The sequence below is a fragment of the Halichoerus grypus genome, chromosome 15 (genome assembly GCF_964656455.1).
Source record: "Halichoerus grypus chromosome 15, mHalGry1.hap1.1, whole genome shotgun sequence".
Lineage (NCBI taxonomy): Eukaryota > Metazoa > Chordata > Mammalia > Carnivora > Phocidae > Halichoerus > Halichoerus grypus.
Window position 1 is genome coordinate 49,729,494 of NC_135726.1, and position 21,467 is coordinate 49,750,960.

Here is a 21,467-nt window from a genome sequence, read left to right on the forward strand (position 1 = left end):
CCAGGGTCCTGGGATCGAGCCCCACATCGGGCTCCATGCTCCGCAGGAAGCCTGCTTCTCCCTCTCTCACTCCCACTGCTTGTGTTCCCTCTCTCATTGTGTCTGTCTCTGTCAAATAAATAAATAAAATCTTAAAAAAAAAAAAAAAGACTGTGGATGCCCAGGTGACACCCAGAAATGCTGCTTCAGCAGGTGCCCAGCCAGGCTGAGACCCCATGATGTGGGGGTGGGGCCACCTCTCCCTCTCCTGAGCCCACGGAGGGTCTGCAGATGCTGTGAAAATGCAGATTCTGACTCAGCAGGTGTGGTGTGGACCCAGAGTCTGCCTCTAACAAGCTCCCAGGTGATGCTGATGGTCCTGGCCCGGGGAGCACACTCTGAATAGCCAGACTGACGGGGACCTGGTTCCCTTAGAGGATGGCCCTTCTCCCTACTCCAAGTTGGTCTCTGCTGAGTCCTAGCCTTGAGTCTGTGGGCACAACACACAGAGCCCCAGGGTCCCAAAATCCAGGGGATTATTTCTGTTGTAACAGAGAATCCCAGCTGGGCACCGGTCTCCCCAGTGTTCTCACAGCTCTGGGGAGGTTGGATTGACTCCTGGCAGCGAGGTCCCAGAGATGACTCTGGGGGTGAGAAAGGGGCAGGCTGGGTGATGACTGGTGAGGGACCCACAGTCCATCACTGGGTGTCCCCAGCCCAGCCTCTGCTTTCAGGGACAGACACCCAGGACCAGGTGTCTCAGGAGCTCAGCTCCCAGGTGGGAAGGGGGTTTCCTGTGTGTCCTGGGAAGAGAAGAGGTGGTGGGAGTTCAGGTGACTGGGGCTCCCAGGAAGGTTTTGAGGAGACCCTCCCTCAGGGTCTGTTGGCTGAATTGTGGCCCAGACATTGTCCATGTGCCCCTGAGTGTCCTGGGCAGCCCGTGTCCTCTGCCTGGGGGACTTTGCTGTGGTCACCCTGCCTCCCCCATCCCCCTGGTGGTGCCAGGCAGGGAATGGGTTGCTGCACAGGGACCCCTGACAAATCAAGGGTCTTCTCCCTAGAAGGAGTGGGCAGGACAGTACAGACACATGGGAGGGTCCCAGAAGGGTCTGTTGGAGAAAGGGATGGAAACCAGGCTTCTCCACCTCCTTAGCCCAAGCCAGATTCAGGGTTTAATGTCCTGTGTGTTGTCTGCATGTCCCTATGTCGCCCCCCTGGAGGCGATTCTGGGGCCACACCAGGGATGCTGACCAGGTTCCCAAGGATGTGTGTGGCCCTGAGCCCTGGATAGTATTGAGGGATTGGTCAACCTGAGCCCTGACTCCATCCCAGGTGGGTCCTAGACTGCCTGACTCCATCCCAGGGCAGAGTGAAATGAGGGAGAGGACAGGCACTGTCCAGAAGATTCCTGATCCTGTGTCAGGAGAATTGCCAACCCAGAGAGATGTGCTCCCTCAGCAGGAGCTCTCTGTCCTCAAGATTTCAAGGAATGACCTTGTAGGGGTCTTTTGAGACTTTGGGGAAAAGCTACTGGCCTGGGGGGCTGGACACTACAATGCCCTGTCTCCCCATCACAGCACTGGGGGGATTGCATCCAAGTCATCTGTGTCCCTGTCTCTCCTCTGCTTTAGGTCTCCCCACAGGAACTAGGAGCTGGGGCGGCTCCACTCAGAGACTCAGCTGAGGGATCCCAGGGCTGCCTCTGTGAAAGGGGAGGAGACGCTCAGCCCCGGGGAAACACAGGCAGATGTTGGGTTCTCCTGTCCTGCCTGCCCGGGACATTCCCCTGTTCCCCAGGACTCCTTGGGCTACTGAGAAACCTTCAGGGAGACATAGCAGGTGTCCCCACAGACCAGGGGCCCTCAGGATGAGGACTTGCTCCGGACGTGTTTGGAGGTCAGTGTAGGGCTCTGAACTCCCCTGGTAGTAACTGCACCTGGGGTGGTGATCCAGCGTTTGTGGCAGAGAAGAGGAAGGACACAGGCTGCCCACCCAGGCTTTCTGGGGAGAGAAGTCAGTCACAGACAGAGATGGGAGGGGGGTGTCCGTGTTCTGGGAGTGAATGGGGGTCTGACCTCTAACTATAGGAGACCCCTGTCATCCCTCCTGAATCTCCCATGCTGATGCCAGCGCCCTGGGTCTGCAGGGAAGAGGCTCCGACCCCAGGTGACATGGGGGTGACTTCCATTGTGTGGTTTCCCTCATGCATTTAACGAGTATTTACTGAGCTTCTGTGACATGTCAGGCCCTGGGCTGGGTCCTGGGAGCTCCACCAAGAACAGGACAGATGTGGGCCCTGGACTCGTGGGGTTTCCCTTGGAACAGGGCCACGGGCAGTCAGGAAATCATGGCACTGAGGAGTCAATTAGAATCGAGAGAAGGGCCAGGAAGGGAAAGCGTCTGGTGCGTCTGGAGCATGTCAGGGGGTCTCAGCTGATGGAGGGTCACATGGAGCACTCCTGAGAAAGTGACCTTTTGTCTGAGGCTGGAAGTGTGAGTGGACTTTGCCCCCCTAAGGACAGAGGGTGTGGAGGGACGAGCTGCCCACAGAGGGACCAGTCTCAGCGGGCAGATGCCTGGCTGGCCAGAGGGGCTGACGGGGTCCAGTGTGGGGAGCCTGGAGAGCCAGGAGGACGGTGACTGGGTGAGGCTGGGGAGGCTCAGACCCTGCTGGGCTGTGGGTGCTGAGGAAGGCGCCCAGGTGTAGAGCAGCTCTGCCGCCCTCTGGTGGACTGTGCAGGAAATGCGGACGAAAAAGTCCTGCTATGCAGTTTTTTTTTTTAATTTGTACTTTAAGTAATATTTCATATATGAATGTATAATCTTTAACCACTTCATCGCATTATACTTGAAATATAAGAAACCCAACATGTTGAAAGTATACAATTTAAGACGTTTTGCCACGGGCATACAGAGAAGTCATTCCTACGTGAAGATACTGATTATGTCCCTACCTCTCAAAAATCTCCTCATGTCCTCTTTATTCCCCTCATTCTGCCTGCTCTAACCCCCCTTCCCCATGTTTCCATGAAACCTTACATTTGCTTTTGTTGTTATACATTAGTGTGCATTTTTTTTTTTAGAATTTTGAAAAGTTGATTCATACAATACGATTTGGGGCCGGTTTTACTTCTTTACTCAGCGTGTTTAACTGATTCATAACTTTGCTGTCTAAGGAATTCTGGTGTGATAATTCACAACTGGCTACTACTTAGTTTTCACTAATGACTAAGGCTTCTGATCGTGTAGAATTCTGCTAAGTATAATTAAGACTGATGAAAATCAGGGAAGCACCTCTGCAGTAGAAAAGTGGCAGATATGTAGGAAAGGGAAGCAGGTATGTAAGGAATGGGAATACATTTTTGTTAAAGGTAAAAAAAGATAATTTTGTCGTAAATAAGACTGATTGTTTAAAAAGAAGTGCCTTGGGGCGCCTGGGTGGCTCAGTCGTTAAGCGTCTCCCTTTGGCTCAGGTCATGATCGCAGGGTCCTGGGATCAAGCCAGGCATCAGGCTCCCTGCTCAGCGGGAAGCCTGCTTCTCCCTCTTCCACTCCCCCTGCTTGTGTTCCCTCTCTCGCTGTGTCTCTCTCTGTCAAATAAATAAAATCTTTTTTAAAAAATTAAAAAAATAAAAAGAAATGCCTTAGGACAACATCTAAATCCAAAGGAAATTTGTAGAAGGTTTGTAAAGGGAGAGCTTTGAAAAAAAAGTTTTCTTTTTTTTTTTTTTAAGATTTTATTTATTTGTGAAAGAGAGAGAGAGAGCTGAAGCAGGGAGAGCAGCAGGCCGAAGAAGAAGCAGGCTCCCAACTGAGCAAGGAGCCCGATGTGGGGCTCGATCCCAGGACCCCAGGATCATGACCTGAGCTGAAGGCAGATCTTAACTGACTGAGCCACCCAGGCGCCCCTGAAAAGAATTTTCATATGTGGTCAGGATGGACTAAGATCGAAATAAATGGGTTTTAAAGGGGAGCTGGTAGAAGATGGAAATTCTGCTTTCTTTCAGTTAAAAAAAACGAAGTTTTCTTAAATTAATGGTCTCTTCTTGGTAAGAAAATATAAACAAAGTTGTTTTCTCTTTTCTGTATCTGCCCAGGAAAACCAGTTTCTATATTTTGTCTTTTCAGGTCTTTGATTACTTAGTAATCTTCTCAGTATTAAAGGAGCTATGTTTTGCAAACAACTGTATGACCCTGCATATTTGGCTTTGGAATCTTGCTGTCACTTTGCTCAATAAATCATTAAGGTTTGGGTTTTATAATGATCTGTAATCCTACTTTTTATTTTTTTAATTTTTTTTTAAGATTTTATTTATTTATTTGAGAGAGAGAATGAGAGACAGAGAGCACGAGAGGGAAGCGGGTCAGAGGGAGAAGCAGACCCTCCGCCGAGCAGGGAGCCCGATGTGGGACTCGATCCCAGGACTCCAGGATCATGACCTGAGCCGAAGGCAGTCGCTTAACCAACTGAGCCACCCAGGCGCCCCGATCTGTAATCCTACTTAGACATGTGCTTTATAACTCTCTGAGGTTTTTAACAAACTTCCCCAAGATTTAAAGTGTAAATGAGGTCCTTTTGACCAATTAGGCTTGTTTATTTTGTATGTTAAGTTACCTGGAAAGCATGGTAAATCAAATAATGAAAGCTTTAGGTTATGTTATCTGGGCAAATGCTATAACTGTTCTAAAGATGATATGCATTCCTAAAGTTTTAATATGTTTTGGTCATAGGGTCATCACTTAACGTTCAAATTATTAAAATGTTCTATGTCACAAAAAGAATTAAATTTCCTTGTCAATTGCATTCAGTCTTTTGTCATTTACATAATGAGTTTCATCTTCAAGAAGATTCATAGAAAAGACTTTAAGCACAAATAGAGGTTTTTGGTATCTTTAAAATCTTAAACTAAAATGGGTAAGAATTTCCAGAACTAACTAAAAGCTGCATTTAAACTAAACAAGAATTAGTAACGTGGGACTAAATAAACTAAGAACATGATTATAGTTTTGGGACTCTTGTTTAAAACATTGCTGGTTCTCTAAAAATTGGTCTTCCAGATTAAGAAAACTTTCTCTTAAGATAACAATAACTTGGGTGCCTGGGTGGCTCAGTTGGTTAAGCGACTGCCTTCGGCTCAGGTCATGATCCTGGAGTCCCAGGATGGAGTCCAGAATTGGGCTCCCTGCTCAGCAGGGAGTCGGCTTCTCCCTTTGACCCTCCCCCATCTCATTTGAGTTGATTTTTTTGTGTATGTGTAAAGTAAGTGTGTAGTTTCATTCTTTCTTTTGCATGTGGATATCCACATTTCCCAACATCATTGTTGAAGAGATGATCCTTTCCCACTGTGTATTCATGACACCCTTGTCAAAGATCCGTTTACCATATGTACATGGATTGAGTTCAGGACTCTCTGCTCCGTTCCTTTGTTGTGTCTCTCTGTCAATACTGTTACCAGACAAGGTAACAAAGAGTATGTATCAAGAAAAACATTGAGGGGTGAGGGAGACTGTTACAGAATGAAGTGTTTTGCTTACTGAGTTTTCAAAATTGAGCACACCCATGTATCTAGCAGCTAAATCAGGACACAGAACATGGCTAGCACCCTAGAAGTTTCTGCCGCCTTCCATTTATAATTTTCTTTATAGAAAAGATTTATTTATTTATTTGAGATGGGGGAGGGGCTGGGGGAGGGGAGAGAAATCCTCAAGCTGACTCCCCACTGAGCTTGGGCCCCCGACACAGGGATAAATCCCAGGACCCTGAGATCATGACCTGAGCTGAGGTCAAGAGCCGGCTACTTAACGTTGAGCCTCCCTGGGGCCCCCATTTATAAACTTGTAATGTTCAATCAGCATTGCTTTCCTGGAACAAACCTAACTTAGTCATGGTTATTGTCTTATTCTATATACTGTTTTGGATTTGGTTTGGGAATACTTGATTAGCATTTTTGCCTCTCTGTTCATGAGTATGATTCGCCTGATATTTTCCTCTTTTTGTACTTTTGTTGTTATTCCTATTTCAATTTAAGATTATACTAACCTCAGAATGAGTTGGGGCGATATTCCTCTCTATTCTATGGATGAATTCGTATGATTTTGAGATGATCTGTCTTGAAAGTTCTGTGGAACTCACTGATAAAACTTCTGTGCTGGAAATTTTATCTTTCTTTAAATATTTTCACATGGAAAATTGCAAAGATATACAAATAGAATTTGTATACAAACATATACAAGTGCACTCTACTTCAGTATACTAGAAAGAATGGTATCATAACCCCCATGTACCCATCTCCAGCTCAAAGTATCAACTCATGGCGAACCTTGTTGTATCTATCTCCCTTCTACTCCTTCACCACCCACTGGATTAAAAATTACAAATCATAGGGCGTCTGGGTGGCTCAGTTGGTTAAGCGACTGCCTTCGGCTCAGGTCATGATCCTGGAGTCCTGGGATCAAGTCCCGCATCGGGCTCCCTGTTCAGCAGGGAGTCTGCTTCTCCCTCTGACCCTCCCCCCTCTCATGCTCTCTCTATCTCATTCTCTCTCTCAAATAAATAAATAAAAAATCTTTAAAAAAAAAATTACAAATCATATAATATTCTTTGCAAACACTTTTGTGTGTACTTCTAAAACATAGGGCGCCACCCCTCCAATTAAAAAAATATCAAACTTAGAGAAAAGTTGCAAGACTGTGAGAGGGAACTCCCATATATCTTTCATGCTTATTTACCAACGCCACATTTGTATTCTATCTGTACAGAGGTAAATATATGCATGTGCATGCACACAAATCTTTTCATTATATATATATGAGTTTTTGATGTATCACTTGGACGTTATACATATCATACTACTTCACCCTAACTACTTCAGCCCGTATCTCATCAGAACCGAGATTTTCTCCTATATACCCACAGTACGATGATCAAGCTCCCCCAATTTGATATTAATACAACAATATAATCTAATATGCAGTCTATATTAGATTCCTATTACTGCTGTAACAAATTACCACAAAGACGGTGGTTTAAAAGCAACAGACATTTATTATCTTACAGTTCCGGAGGTCAGAAGTCCAACATGGGTTTTGCTGGGCTAAAATAAAGATATTGGCGGGGCCACATTCCTTTCTGGAGGTTCTAGGGGTGGATCAATTTTCTTGCCTTCTCCAATTTCTGGAGTCTGCCAGTACTCCTTGACTTGTGGTCTCTTGATGCCCAGTGGGGAGTCTGCTTGAGGATTCTCTCCCTCCCTCTCCCTCTGCCCCTCTTCCCAATTGCAAGCACGCTCTCTCTCTTAAATAAATAAATAAGTCTTTTAAAAAAGCAAGAATCTAACATTGATGCTACTGGATACCAGAAGTAGGAAAAAAGTATGGACTGGAAAAAGTACCTGAAGAAATAATGGTCCAAGAAGCTGAGTGAACCCCGAGCACAATAAGCAGTCACACTAAGACACATCGCAAACTTCTGGAAACTAAAGACAAGAGGGAAAAAAAATCTTTAAGAACAGCCAGAGAAACAACCCATTGCATATTAAGGAACACTGATTTAAGTGGCAGTAGGTTTTGTATCTGACAGCATGGAGGCCAGAAGGAAGTGGCAGGTTTTTCAAATCGACTACAAATCCTGTATCTAGCAAAATGATCCTCAGGAGGAAAGGGGAACTAAGGAAATTTTCTGATGAAGGAAAAATATGAGACTTTGTTGCCAGCTGACCTACTATTAAAGAATGGCCAAGGAGAAGAGTCCAATTCATTCTTCTCTGTGGTTTATGTTTGGTGTCATATCTAAAAGCTAACCAAATTTACTTTGTTTTGAAGTAAATTCACCCCAAAGTGGGGCTCGAACTCACGACCCCGAGATCAAGAGTCACAGTCTCCACTGACTGACCCAGCCAGGAGCCCCTAACCAAACTTAAAATAATGGAAATCAGAGTCTGTTCTCTGAAAATAGTAATCAAACTAGAAATCAATAATAGAAAGACAACAGAAATCTCCAAAACATTTGGAAAGCAAGCTACATATTTGTAAATAAGCTATGCAAGAAGGATATCTCAAGGGAAATATAAAAATACAGAGATTTTCAAAAGATTTTTTAGTTATTTATTTGAGAGAGATAACAGGGGAGAGAGAGAGCCTGAGTGAGCACCAGCAGATGAGCAGCTGAGGGAGAGGGAGAAGAAACAGGCTCCCCCTGAGCAGGGAGCCCAACACAGTGTTCCATGCCAGGACCCTGGGATCATGACTTGAGCTGAAGGCAGATGCTTAACTGACTGAGCCAACCAGCTGCCCCTAAAAATACACAGAATTAAATTAAAAACACTAAAAAAAAAATCTCCACCATTTTGGGATGCAGCTTATGCTGTGCTGAGAGTGGAATCTGTAACATGAAATGCTTACATTATAAAAGAGGAAATATCTCAAATCAAAATCTAAGCTCCTAACACAAGAACTAGAAAAATAAGAGCAATGTGACCCCAACTAAAAGCAAAAAGAAAGAAATAGTAAAGATAAAGCACCCAGGTGACTCTCATGTTGGCCACTGTGAGTGGACAGAATGGACCTGAGCCCCAAGGAAGGGCAGGGCTGGGTCCGTAGCATCCAAGTTGGTTCTGTGGGTGGGATGTGGATGGGAAAGAGGAAGATGGGGGTGACTGTGAGGGCCCTAGTGTTTTCTCTTCCTCTGAGGGGTCACAGGCAGATGCAGGAACCCTCCGATGTTGGATTCTTCCCTGGGAGATCTTCGGGCCCCATTTGTCCCTTGGGTGGAATGTCTGCTCTGCTGGGAAGGGCAGGCAGATGGCAGAGGACTCTGACACCACGCACAGGGCTCAGCAGGGAGCAGCTGGGAGAATAGCTCAGGGTTCTGCTCTGCCCTGCTGCCTGGGGGGCTCAGCTGGGGCTTGGGAAACAGGATGCTGTGCTCAGGGGTGCTCCAGGCTGGGTGATGGGTGTGTTTCCAAGGTCAGGCACCAAGGGTCCAAAGTTAATCATGAAACATTCCTTGCTTATTGTCAAGAAGAAGGGGGCCTGGGCACCTGGGTGGCTCAGTTGGTTAAGCGACTGCCTTCGGCTCAGGTCATGATCCTGGAGTCCCGGGATCGAGTCCCGCGTCGGGCTCCCTGCTCGGCAGGGAGTCTGCTTCTCCCTCTGACCCTCCCCCCTCTCATGTGCTCTCTCTCATTCTCTCTCTCTCAAATAAATAAATAAAATCTTTAAAAAAAAAAAAGAAGAGGGGGGCCAGGAGGTTCCCCAAGAGGCTGGAGCAGACTCCCACAGCCTCCCTGAGGCCACCCTCTGGGGGCAGCAATCAGCCATGCAGGGAGCAGTAATGGATGTACCAACACAACATCCAGACATGTGCAAAGGGTTTTCCATGGATAGATTAGAGCAGAATCGGGTTGTCCTTGTAGTAGCATTCTGCTTCATTGCATCTATCTTCTGTAGAATAGAAATGGGAAGCCTCTCCAGCAGTCCGTCATTGCCTCCTCCCCTCTCAACTCCTGGGAGGAGCTTGGCTGGAACACTGTCCGTGGTGCTGATGACTCCCAGCTATTCCTCTGGCTTGGGAGCCTTGATCTGGTTCTGTCCACACACTTTCCATTCTTAACAAGGAGCATTACGAACAAGGAAGAGGTGGAGAGGGCTGCAGGGAGTGTGCACTGGCCTCTGTCTCCATCCCTCAGGGCAGGGAGGGTGTTGTGGACATCACTGCAGGAAGTGACTCCACAGTCAGATGACCAAGTCCAGGCTGCCCACCAGCACTTTGTAGTGAAGGAGGGTGAAGTAACCGACCCTTGGTCCATGTTCCTGAATATCCTCAGGGCCTGGAGCTGGTTCTCTGGCTCAGGCTGTGGTTCCTGGCCCCACCTAGAGTCTGGGGTCTCAGGAGGGCCCTGGAAGGAGCAGTTCCCAGCGGAAACTAAGAAGCCATTTCTGCTTTGTGGTTGATCTGGCAGTAAATGTTTGTGTCTGGGTGTCGTAATTCCTGCAAAAGAAGAAGAGGCCTCTTGAGCCCCTGTCACCTTCTTAGAACATATCTGGGTAACTTTCAGGTTCTAGGCCCAGCTGGGCTGCTCTCTGGGAGCCTCGCTGTGTGGCAGGTGTCTGCCCGGGGCCCCTCCTTCCTCCCACTGCCCCTGTTCCCCCTTGCTCTCCTGTTTCCTGAACCTGAAAACACAGCCAGGAGCAGGCTGAGGGCAGATAGATCTGCAGCCCCTATGGGCTTCGGGGACCAAAACAGTCATTGCCCACACTCACCTGGTAGATAGGAACGGCTGTGGTAGGGCTGGGCAGGGAGTCCTAAACAGGAGAGAATGGGTGTTGGTAGACAGAGAAGGAGGGTCATTTCTCTACAGAAGTGACCAGTTCTGCCTCTGGAGCAGCCTTCTCCAAGCCTGCTGACCCATACCCCAGTCCCCGACCACTGCCCAGGACCCCTGGCTGGTGCTCCCAGTGCCCACCCTGCCCCTGGCTGGACTCCAGGGTTCTCCTTTGGCCAGCTCAGGGGAGCAGGGACAACTCAGGACATGCTGGGGGGTGGTCCTCCCCTGAAGAGGGTCCACTCCTGGCCAGAACAGGGCTTGCCTTGTCCTGTCTACTCTGGGGGAAGCAAGGTCTGCTCTGTGCTGCTGAATTGGCTGGTTGCCCGCCTTGAGCCTGCATAGCCTGGACCCCAGTGGAAAGAGTGGTGGAGGGGGCGGGCTTACCGGGGATGCGGAGCGGCTGGCTGGACCATGGCCTGGGGACAGAGACAGGAGTTAGCACCAGGGCTGTGAAGAAGCTTGGGGCCACCCTCCAGGAGGGGACAGGTCCTCAGCTCTCAGAGAACAGGGAAGCAGGAGCACCTCCCAGGGACAGACCCACTGGCCATGTTAGGGCCCATGAGGTCAAGGTGCTGACCTATGACCTAGATTCCACAGGTCAGGGTGTATGGCCATTTGAGGTCCCCTGAGCTGAAGCCACAGAGAAAGGGTCAGAGGCCCTGGGGAGTGACTGGCAGGAGCGGACAATGTGGGCAGGACTACGGGGCTCCGGGTCCCACCCACGCTGAAGATATACTCACGGGGGGTGGATGCTGGGCAACAGAGCTCTCTGAGATCACACCAGCCACTTGCCCTAGGAAAGATCAGGCTTACGTGTGAGGGGTGCAGGGAGAGGTCACAGCTTTGGTGTCAGAGCAGGGGATAAGCAAGATACTCATTCCAGGCAGGGGTTAGAGACCTCCTCTCTCCACCAGCGCTGTTTAGGAGAGGGAGGGCCCAAGAGATGGGATAAGGAAAGCCTTTGGAGCATATCCTCGGCCCAGAGGGGAAGACACTCAGGCTGATGGGCATCTAGGAGAAAGTATGCAGAGAAGGAATGGAGGACTCAGGAAAGGAATCAAACATGAGAGTTCGACTGAGTGGAAGGGTCAAGGCTGCAGCTGCATGTGCAGGGCTCTTGGGGAGCGCCGGGTATGTGGATCCCTGAATGTGGTGCCCCTGCTGTGGCCAGACCCTTGCCCCCTCAGGCCAGGAGATGCTGAAATGTGATAGTGGACCATCTTTTATCTCCATCTGCCTGGACAAGAGGCACAAAGGACATCCCAGGACCTCCCCCTGGCCAAGCCCAGGTTCTCTGGTCTCACACATTAGGTACTGTGGTTCCTGCATCTGCCATTGGGGGGATGACCCCACCTGACCTGTCAGGCTCTTCCAGTCTCCATTGTGTGACCTTGACCAGGACCACCCTCACATCCTGAGGCTGCAACTCTCCCTCACAGGGCGTGTGGACTTAAATAAACCACAGGAGGTGCCGTTTACTGAGCACTTAGTCCTGTCAGCACCACTGTAGGTTTGCCACATTAACCAGGAAAACCCTGAGGGGCTGTTCCTAATTGTCCCTAATTTATAACTGAGGGAGCTGTGAAGGAAGCACCCCGATCAGCAGCTGGTGAGGAAGGAGCCAGAGGGAATGAGAGGGAAAATCCAGGGGGCTATTGGGCAGCCTGGAGGAGCCAGTCCAGAGCCCTAGGTCAGGATGAGGTCCCCTCCTGGCCTGGGTCAGCTTGGGACAGGATCCGCGTGCGGGAAATGCCATCGTACCTTCCAGTCCTTGTGCTGAGCAGGAGACACACCAGGGCGGCCGTCAGTGCCAGTCCGACCAGGACCCCGACTGCAATGCCAACGATGGACCCCACAGGGAGACCTGTGTTGCTTCTTTCATCTGAAATAAGAAGAAAAAGGGACAGGTATGAGTCTCAAGTCAAATATGGGGAAACCAGGAGGGGCCATGGGGGAAGGGCCTGGTTAGGGAGGAAGGAAATGCATTGACATAGGGTTTGTGTGTGTTTTGTCACCACAGTGTCCCCACCCCCTCGACTGCTGCATCATTTCTGTTCCTCACAGTGAAACTCTGGACTTGCTTTAATCCTCCCGTTGTGCCCCCAACCCCAGGGGCAGTGCCAGCATCTGTTCATTTTCCTCTCACACTATGCCTCTTCCCTTCTGTGTTCCTTTCCATCACTATGCATGGTCTTAGGTGGAGGCCCCTACCTCACTCAATACTGATTAAAAGAGAATAACATTAGCTGTCTGCCTTTGGGCTTGGCTCTGGGACAGGCATGTGGAAATACTTTACGTTTATTTCATCTGCTGCTTCCCTGCCCATGTGGGGGCTGGGGGTCACCCCCACTGTGCAAAATAAGCATCTGAATGTGTTAAGGGGTTCAATAAATCAATGAAGGTCACAGAGCTGGAACGTGATAAGGCCACAGTTAATCCCAATTCCACATGCCATTACAGCTAGTAACAAAAATGTTAGTAACAGAAGAACAATAGCTGCTAAGTTTGATTGAGCCCCAAACCTGTGTATGATGCTGTCTCTGGATTCCATCTCATGAAAACATTAACAACCCTCACAACAGCCCTAAGATCGAGGTACTCTTTGCAGTTTACAGTTGAGGAGACTGAGATTCACGAGGTTGAGCATCTTGCCCGAGATCCAAAAGCTGGTACATATCAGAACCAAGATGCTAACAAGATTCGTCTAATTCCTGGGAATTTTATCCAAATTTCCTTAGAGGTTCTGAAGCTTGCTTCCACCTCCTCCAGGCCTGCATCCATTTTACACCCCTGCCAGTAAAATGTACAGGGAGGAAGGGGGAGAGGTTGAGGGTCACTCACAGCTCACATCCAGCCTGATGGGGTCACTTTTGCTGGAATTGCTTTGGTTGGAGACCTCACACTGGTAATTCCCGGCATCCTCTCTCCTGACAGGGTAAATGGTGAGGGTGCTATTGTCTTGGGACAGCTTCATCCTCTCTGTGAGCTTTAGACTCTGGCCATTGAAGAACCAGTGGATGGAGATCCCAGCGTTTTTTGTGGAGCAGGTCAGGACCACAGAGTCCTTATCTTCTGTGACTGTGGTGTTGCTGGCATGGAGAGAGGGCCGGGCCACTGGCTCTGTGAGGAAACACAGGTGATGGAATGAGAATGGGCCTGGGGCCTTGGGTCACACTCCTTCCTCTGAGATGCCAGCCATTCCGAGGGCCCCAGTGAGCTCTGTAAAGCTGCCCCAGAGGGGGCGCCTGGGTGGCTCAGTCATTAAGCGTCTGCCTTCGGCTCAGGTCATGATCCCAGGGTCCTGGGATCGAGTCCCACATCGGGCTCCCTGCTCTGCGGGAAGCCTGCTTCTCCCTCTCCCACTCGCCCTGCTTGTGTTCCTGCTCTCGCTATGTCTCTCTCTGTCAAAAAAATAAATAAAATCTTAAAAAAAAAAAAAAAAAGGTGCCCCAGAGGATGGCCCTGCTGTCTGCAGAAGGATGAGTGTCTTTGTTCAGGTGACGATCTGTAAGGAGAGGACTGTACCTCCCCCTCTCACCCTCAGTCATGTGTCTGCTCTGTCTGGACATCACTGTGGTATCAGCACCAGGAACCTCTTAGCCCACGTGTCCAGCAGCCTCATTATCATGAAGAATTTTTTCCCATGGACTTCGGTGTGATTTTCTTGAATTTTTGTGACTTTAAGAGATCAGGCCTCATGCCTTATATATCTTTCCTTGTATGTTGGAGGAGGAAGACTCGCAGCCCCTCTATCTCTGTGTCCAAGGCAGCTTCATGTAAGGTAGGGAAGGCATTTACACTGTTATAATTTACTAGGGAATGAGAGCCGCCTGCCCCGTCTTCATAACCTTAAGAATCAAAGAGTTTTCAAACCACAGGATTTCTCACTCTGAAGAAGACTTTTACTTCCAGATTTGTGGCTTGACTCTCCTGCTGAAAAACTTCTGTAGAGAAGTGGTTACTGTATACAGAATATTGGCACCCTTACAAATAGAATGAAACCACTGAACATAACAAAGGCCTTACATGAAACGCCCAGAGCCAACATCACACACCATGATGAAACACTGAAAGCCTTTCTTCTAAGATCAGGTAGAAGATAAACATCCCACTTTCACCACCCGTATTCAACACAGTACAGAAGTTCAAGCCAAAATAATAAGGAGGAAGAAACACAGAATACAATCAAATTGGAAAGGAATAAGTACAATTATGTCTGTTTGCAGACGACATGAAATTATATGTATAAATCCTTAAAGATTCCACTAAAAACTATTGAACTAAAAACAATTTCAACTAATTTGAGGGTACAAAATCAACACAGAAAAATCACTCTGTTGCTATTCACTAAGAATGAAAGTACCCAAAAAGAAATTAAGAAAACAATTCCATTTGCAATCACATTAAAAAGAACAAAATACTTAGGAAAAAAAGAATACTTAGGAATTAACTTAAGTAATGAGTCAATAGACTGTATATGGAAATCTATAAAACACTGCTGTAATAAATTACAGAGGACACAAATAAATGGAAAGACATCCCATGTTCATGGATGATGAGGCTTCATATTGTTAAGATGACAATGCCACTCAAAGAGATTGACAGATTCAATGTAATCTCTATCAAATTTTTTTTAAGGTTTTTATTTTTAAGTACTCTTTACACCTAAGGTGGGGCTCAAACCTACAACCCTGAGATCAAGAGTCACATGCTCCACCAACTGAGCCAGCCAGGTGCTTCCCTATCAAATTCTGGAGGAAATATTTTGCAGAAATAGGAATTTCCAAAAATTTACAGGGAATCTCAGGGGCCTCAAATAGCCAAACTTATTTAGAAAAAGAACAAAGTTGGAGGACTCCTACTTCCTGGCTGCAAAACTACAGTAACCAAAATAATGGGGGTCTGGTACAAAGACAGACATAGAGACCAATGGAATAGACTAGGCATCACGGAAACAAACCCTGTCATATGTGGTCCAATGACTTTCAAGAAGGTTGTCATGACTATTCAATGGAGAAAAAAATCTATTCATCCAATGGCGTTGGGAACACTGGATATCCATGCAAATGAATGAAGTTGGACCTGACCTTACACCATGTACAAAAATTAACTTAAAATAGATCAAACAGGGCGCCTGGGTGGCTCAGTTGATTAAGCAACTGCCTTCGGCTCAGGTCATGATCCTGGAGTCCCTGGATCGAGTCCCGCATCGGGCTCCCTGCTCGGCAGGGAGTCTGCTTCTCCCTCTGACCCTCCCCCCTCTCATGTGCTCTCTCTCATTCTCTCTCTCAAATAAATAAATAAAATCTTTAAAAATAAAATAAAATAAAATAAAATAGATCAAACATCCAAAGAACAGAAACTGTAAAAGTCATAGAAGAAAATGTAGAACAAAAAATTATTGAAAGTGGATTTCCCAATAATTTCTTTGCTATGACACCCAAAGTGAAGACAATTAAAGGCAAAAAAAGATGAACTGGATTGCATCAAAATGGAAAACTTCTGTGCATGAAAAGACACAATCTGGAGAGTGGTAGCACTGGTTATGGAATGAACAGGATATAGGGATGAAATGTACAGCATAGGAAATATAGTCAATGGTATTTTAATGGGGCTGCATGGGGTCAGATGGGAGTTCTATTGGGTTGAGTAGAGCGTAACATATAGAGTTGTCCAATCACTATCTTGTACACCTGAAAATAATGTCACATTGTGTGTCAACTAAAGTTCACTAAAAAAAAAAAAAAGTGAGGGCAACCCACAGATTGGAAGGAAACATTTGCAAATCATATCTGCAAATCATTACTATCCAGAATATATAAAGCACTTCTGCAATTCAATAACAAAAAGCAACTTGACCCTGAACACCCTTCTTTCTTCAGTATTTGCAAAACTCCCTTCTATGCATGGGGCTTTCTGAGGCTGAGAACAGCCCCCCCCCCACATATTCCAGGCTGGACCCAAGGTATGCCATGATAAATCAGAGAGCAAGGGCAGGAAGCCTCTGCAGACATGTAGGGGGAGAGTTCAGGGACAGATTAGATTTGCTTGTGGGAAATAACTTCTTCTAGGCTCTTTGCTGAAAGCCAGACAGATCTTCACTACAGAGATCCATGCAGATGCTCCAGGGATCCACTTATCAGAGACTGTGATAGTCTTGACTGTGGTCTTACTGAGGCAAGTGCCAGAGTTATAGGTAACGCAGGTATAGGATCCACCATCATTGGCAGTGATGTTGGGGATAAAGAGCTCCTGTGTGAGTGACTGGGGCCTCCCACTGATAAACCAAGAATACTGTGCGGGTTAGAGGCTGCGTGGCAGGAGAGACTGAGGTTGGCCCCTGGATGGTAATAGGAGTCTGGTGGGGAAATGGTGGGGGCATCCGGGCCATCTGGAGCAAACAGAATAAAGCCACAGGTGATGCAATCTGAGGGAAACCGAAGCTCCTGGTGTGTATTAGGGCCACAGTGTCCCTCTGAGCTGGGTCCCAATCTTATTGGAGAAAATCCCAACCATGAGCCTCCTGTGTTCATGAGCCTGGGTCTGAGACATTCACCTGTTTCCCATCATAATCTGGGGACCCTCCCAAGTAGGAGCAGCTCATCCCCTCCTAGTCTTGGCTTAGGCTGAGTCTGCCCAGGTTTGCCTGGGACAAGAAGCCATGGCCAGCCTGGGGGTCCAGCTGAGAGTCATGGACTCGGACCCCAGAAGGATAGATGTGGCCTGGACCCCGGCAGCGTGGATTTGGGCTGGCAGCCCGGGCCAGGTAGGAAGGGAAGTTACTCACAGAGAACATTCAGGGTGAATGGGTCACTACGACCGGCACTCACTGGGTTCCGAGTTTCACACTCATAGGGTCCTGTGTCATTCCTTGTGACACCGTGTATAGTGAGAATCCTGTGGCGGGAGGCTCTTCCTGTTTACTGACCACAGGTAGCTTATGTCTGAGTCCGAGGTCCACACGTTAGTACAACAGAATCCACATTCTCCACGGGGTCGGAGTTGTAGCTTGCGATGTTGGGTTTGGGTAACTCCGCTGTGCAGACAACAGAGAGCACATTGCCCTGGGTGGTACCTGTGATTCCTCCACAAGCATCTTGAATCAGAGTTGGCATCTCTCACCTCTCAGCCAACCTGAGGCCTCCAAAGATTAGGCAGGTGTGTGTAGCTCAGGACAAATGCATGAGGATCTGAGCGCTAGGAGAAAGTAAAGCCCCTGCTCTGTGTGCTGACAGCAAGGCTGTCTCCAGTGTCAATCACATAGCAGCATTTGGTCCTGGAAGACACAGGACAGAGTCAGAGACAGCCCCGGACCTCTCCTGGTTCTGCACTGACCTGCCAGCCAAGCCTGGGGATGGGGGTCTGAGCAGAAATGACACCGGGGACAGCAGGACCAAGCCAAGAGGTCAGTCCAGTACTCAGGTCCCAGGGCCTGGACGGCAGCTCTGCCCAGCTGTTTGACAATGAGTGACATGAGGCAGTGACCCCATCCATGGCAGAGCTGAGCCCAGTGACCAAGCAGAGAGCGAGGGGATGAGCAGGAAGCAGGGGTGGTGAGGGAATGAATGATGCATCATCTCTTCAGAGAGGCGTCCTGGGTGCAGGATCCTAGCAGATCTGGCCACCAGGCTCCCTGCCCTCCAGCGGGAGAGACACCGCACCGTTCACTCCTTCCCTCCTAACAAAAGCAACTGAGTTGCTCCCAGTCACCTCTGCTCAGGAGCCCTAACTCCATCGTGGCACAGACCCCCAGGGTCACTAGAATCAGCAGCCCCAACACAGGGGTCTGGGCAGGGGCTTTCTGGGCTGAGCTCTGGTGGGGATCCCAGAGGCCCCTCAGGACTTGTCCTCCTGGGGCGTGCAGAGTTCTAGATCCCTGAATCTGGATTCTGGGAAAGGAATTCTAATCTAATTAAGTTGTCTCCACTGTGTGTGTCCTGTACTAAATGCTCGAACCCCCCACAGGACATAATGCGGAAGGGAATGGAGGCCCAGTTCAGGCCTGTAAATCCTGTGTGTGTGAAGTAGAATTCACCCCACCCAACACCAGAGGTGAGAGAGGAATTACTCACGGAATACGCGCAGCTGTCCTGTTCCTTCATCAACTTGAAAATTTCTCTTTGTGATTTGTACGGTGTAGTATCCTGTGTCCTTCAGGTTGATGTTCTGGAACAGCAGGGATCCATTGGGGTATATTGTCTCTCTGCCGCTGTGTGCAGGCCCTGGGATAATTACTTGTGCATCTACTACATATGATATAATTTGACGGCTCGACTCTACAGTTTCCCCTCTGAACCAGCTATAGCCTAGAGGATCCCCAGGCGCATTGTTGACTCGCAGAAGAACATCCTTCCCTTCAGCAACACTGGGCGGCACCGATTCCACAGTGACTTGGGCAGTGGTGGGCGGGTTCCAGAAGGTTAGGAGTGAGACTAGGAGGGAAGGGAGGAGACGGATCAGTGTTTGGACCTATGTGTTGGGAGGGAAAGCTGGGGTTCTGGAGAGAGAGCAGATCCTAATCCCCCAGCCTCGGGGTGTGTGTGTGAGTGTGTGTCTCCTGCTGGTCAAGGTCAGGGGCATGACCACACTACCTCAGCGCCTCTGAACTTAATTTCCTCTGTTTAAAACACTCTTCCTCACATGTCTGTCGCTCACTCCCTCCCTGCCCTCAGATACCTGCTCCCACTCAGGGGGTCCTGGGGAGAGGTCTGCTCTGAGCGCCTCCTCTAAAGACCCTCTGTCTTCACGTTCTGACCTTTCCCTGCTCTGTTCCCCTCCTGGTGCTTATCAGGACCTGACATCACATTCTAGACGTCTCTGCGTGTCTGTCTTCCTCCCCATAGAAGTGAGCTCGGGGAGGGCAGGGACTCCTCTGATCTGTGCTGTAGCCCAGGGGTGGGGCAGGCTGCAAATACCTGAGGCTCAATGAATGTGTCCCCAGGGCTCTCCAAGTCTGGTGTTTATCTGTCAAATATTCAGTTCGGTGGGAAGGGGCAGCGATTAGGGTCCCTGGTTGTTGTTATCAGTTTTCAGAATTCAGTCCTCAGTGATGAGTAACTTGGGAAACAGCCCTTGGCTCCCCACTTCCAGATCATGAGATTTTCCCGCTGCTGAGCCGGCTCCCCCGTCCTGCCCTGCTCGCCTGTCCCCTCTCAGAGCCCTGCCCTCCCCGGGAGACCCCAGCCAGCCTCTCTCTCCCATCCTCCCGCCCCCTCGCAGGGGATCATCCCTCTCACCTGCCAGCAGGACCTCCTGCCAGGGGACACGTCCTCCTCGGGGAGGGGCCGACGGGGGCTCCATGGTGCCTGCTGCCCGGTCCGTCCCTCCCTCTGGGGGAAGAGCTTCTGCTCCAGAAACACTCAGGAGCACTGCCGTCCTGTCCTGTCAGCTCTGCCGTCCTCCCTCCCTCTGAGCTGAGCGGCCTCTGGGGGCAGGAGCGCTGGGCGGGGTCACGTGGGCCGGGGGCGGGGTCTCTGCCAGGGCCCCTCCACTCCACTCCCCTCCACTCCCCTCCACTCCCCTCCGCTCCCCTCCACTCCCTCCTGACTCCCTTGTCCCCTTCCTCCCCTTTCATTTCTGCCTACATTGCGGTTCCCTGGGAACTGCTGAGGCCTCTCCGTCTTCAGCTGTGGTTTCCCACCATATGCGAGAGCGCGCACACGCCCTTGTTTGGACAAACACAAGCCTGTGGCGTTGGGGTCTGGTGACCCCCACAGATTGGGGTCAAGGTGCAGGGTCAGCACCCCCACAGCCCTCTCTCCTCCCCGTGTGGCTTTCCCTTCAGAGCAGGAAACTGGGGGCTGCCTCAAGAACTTTTGTCACAAGGATGTCACCCCCACTGTGCTCTGGAATCATCTGTGGAACTTTATCAAGACTGTGGATGCCCAGGTGACACCCAGAAATGCTGCTTCAGCAGATGCCCAGCCAGGCTGAGACCCCATGATGTGGGGGTGGGGCCACCTCTCCCTCTCCTGAGCCCACAGAGGGTCTGCAAACCCTGTGAAAATGCAGATTCTGACTCAGCAGGTGTGGTGTGGACCCCAGAGTCTGCCTCTAACAAGCTCCCAGGTGATGCTGATCGTCCTGCCCAAGGGGAGCACACTCTGAATAGCCAGACTGAGGGGGACCCGGTTCCCTTACAGGATGGCCCTTCTCCCTACTCCTCTGCTGAGTCCTGGCCTTGAGTCTGTGGGCACCACACACAGAGCCCCAGGGTCCCCAAATCCAGGGGATTATTTCCGTTTGTAACAGAGAAGCCCAGCTGGGCACCGGTCTCCCCAGTGTTCTCACAGCTCTGGGGAGGTTGGATTGACTCCTGGCAGCGAGGTCCCAGAGATGACTCTGGGGGTGAGAAAGGAGCAGGCCGGGTGATGACTGGTGAGGGATACACGGCCATCCTTGGGTGTCCCCAGCCTGGCCTCTGCTTCCAGGGACAGACACCCAGGACCAGGTGTCTCAGGAGCTCAGTTCCCAGGTGGGAAGGGGGTTTCCTGCCTGTCCCGGGAAGAGAGGACATGGTGGGAGGTTGGGTGGCTGGTGCCCCCAGGAAGGTTTTAAGGAGACCCTTCCTCAGGGTCTGTGGCTGAACTGTGGCCCCGAGACTGTCCATGTGCCCTGAGCGTCCTGGGCAGCCTGTGTGCTCTGCCTGGGGTACTTTCTTGTGGTCACCCTGCCTCTCCCGTGGGTGGAGCCCGGCAGGGAATGGGGAGCTGCACACGGACCCCTGACAGATCAGGGTGCTCCTAGGGCCCTAGAAGGAGCGGGCAGGACAGAACTGGCACGTGGGAGGGACCCAGAAGTGTCTGTTGGAGAAAGAGATGGAAACCAGGCTCCTTCTCCACCTCCTTAGCGGAAGCCAGGTTCAGAGTTTAATGTCCTGTGTGTTGTCTGCATGTCCCTATGTCGCCCCCTGGAGGCTATTCTCGGGGCTGCACCAGGGATGCTGACCAGGCTCCCAAGATGTGAGTGGTTTCCCTCATGCATTTAATGAGTATTTACTGGGCTTCGTGACGTGTCAGGCCCTGGGCTGGGTCGTGGGAGCTCCACCGAGAACAGGACAGATGTGGGCCCTGGACTCGTGGGGTTTCCCTTGGAACAGGGCCACGGGCAGTCAGGAAATCATGGCACCGAGGAGTCAATTAGAATGGAGAGAAGGGCCAGGAA

The 21,467-nt window shown here is 49.8% G+C and overlaps 1 pseudogene across 1 annotated transcript; it reads right to left on the reverse strand.

The window, feature by feature from the left end:
* Positions 1–9,832: 9,832 nt before the first annotated feature.
* LOC118530023 (cell adhesion molecule CEACAM8-like) lies at positions 9,833–19,741 on the reverse strand (annotated as a pseudogene). Its single transcript, XR_013444090.1, has 10 exons — positions 19,541–19,741; positions 18,377–18,736; positions 17,092–17,340; positions 16,448–16,695; positions 13,146–13,427; positions 12,066–12,186; positions 11,045–11,097; positions 10,689–10,720; positions 10,240–10,281; positions 9,833–9,967 (listed from the first exon to the last, which is right to left on the reverse strand). The product of XR_013444090.1 is annotated as a cell adhesion molecule CEACAM8-like (transcript).
* Between the last annotated feature and the right edge of the window lie 1,726 nt (positions 19,742–21,467).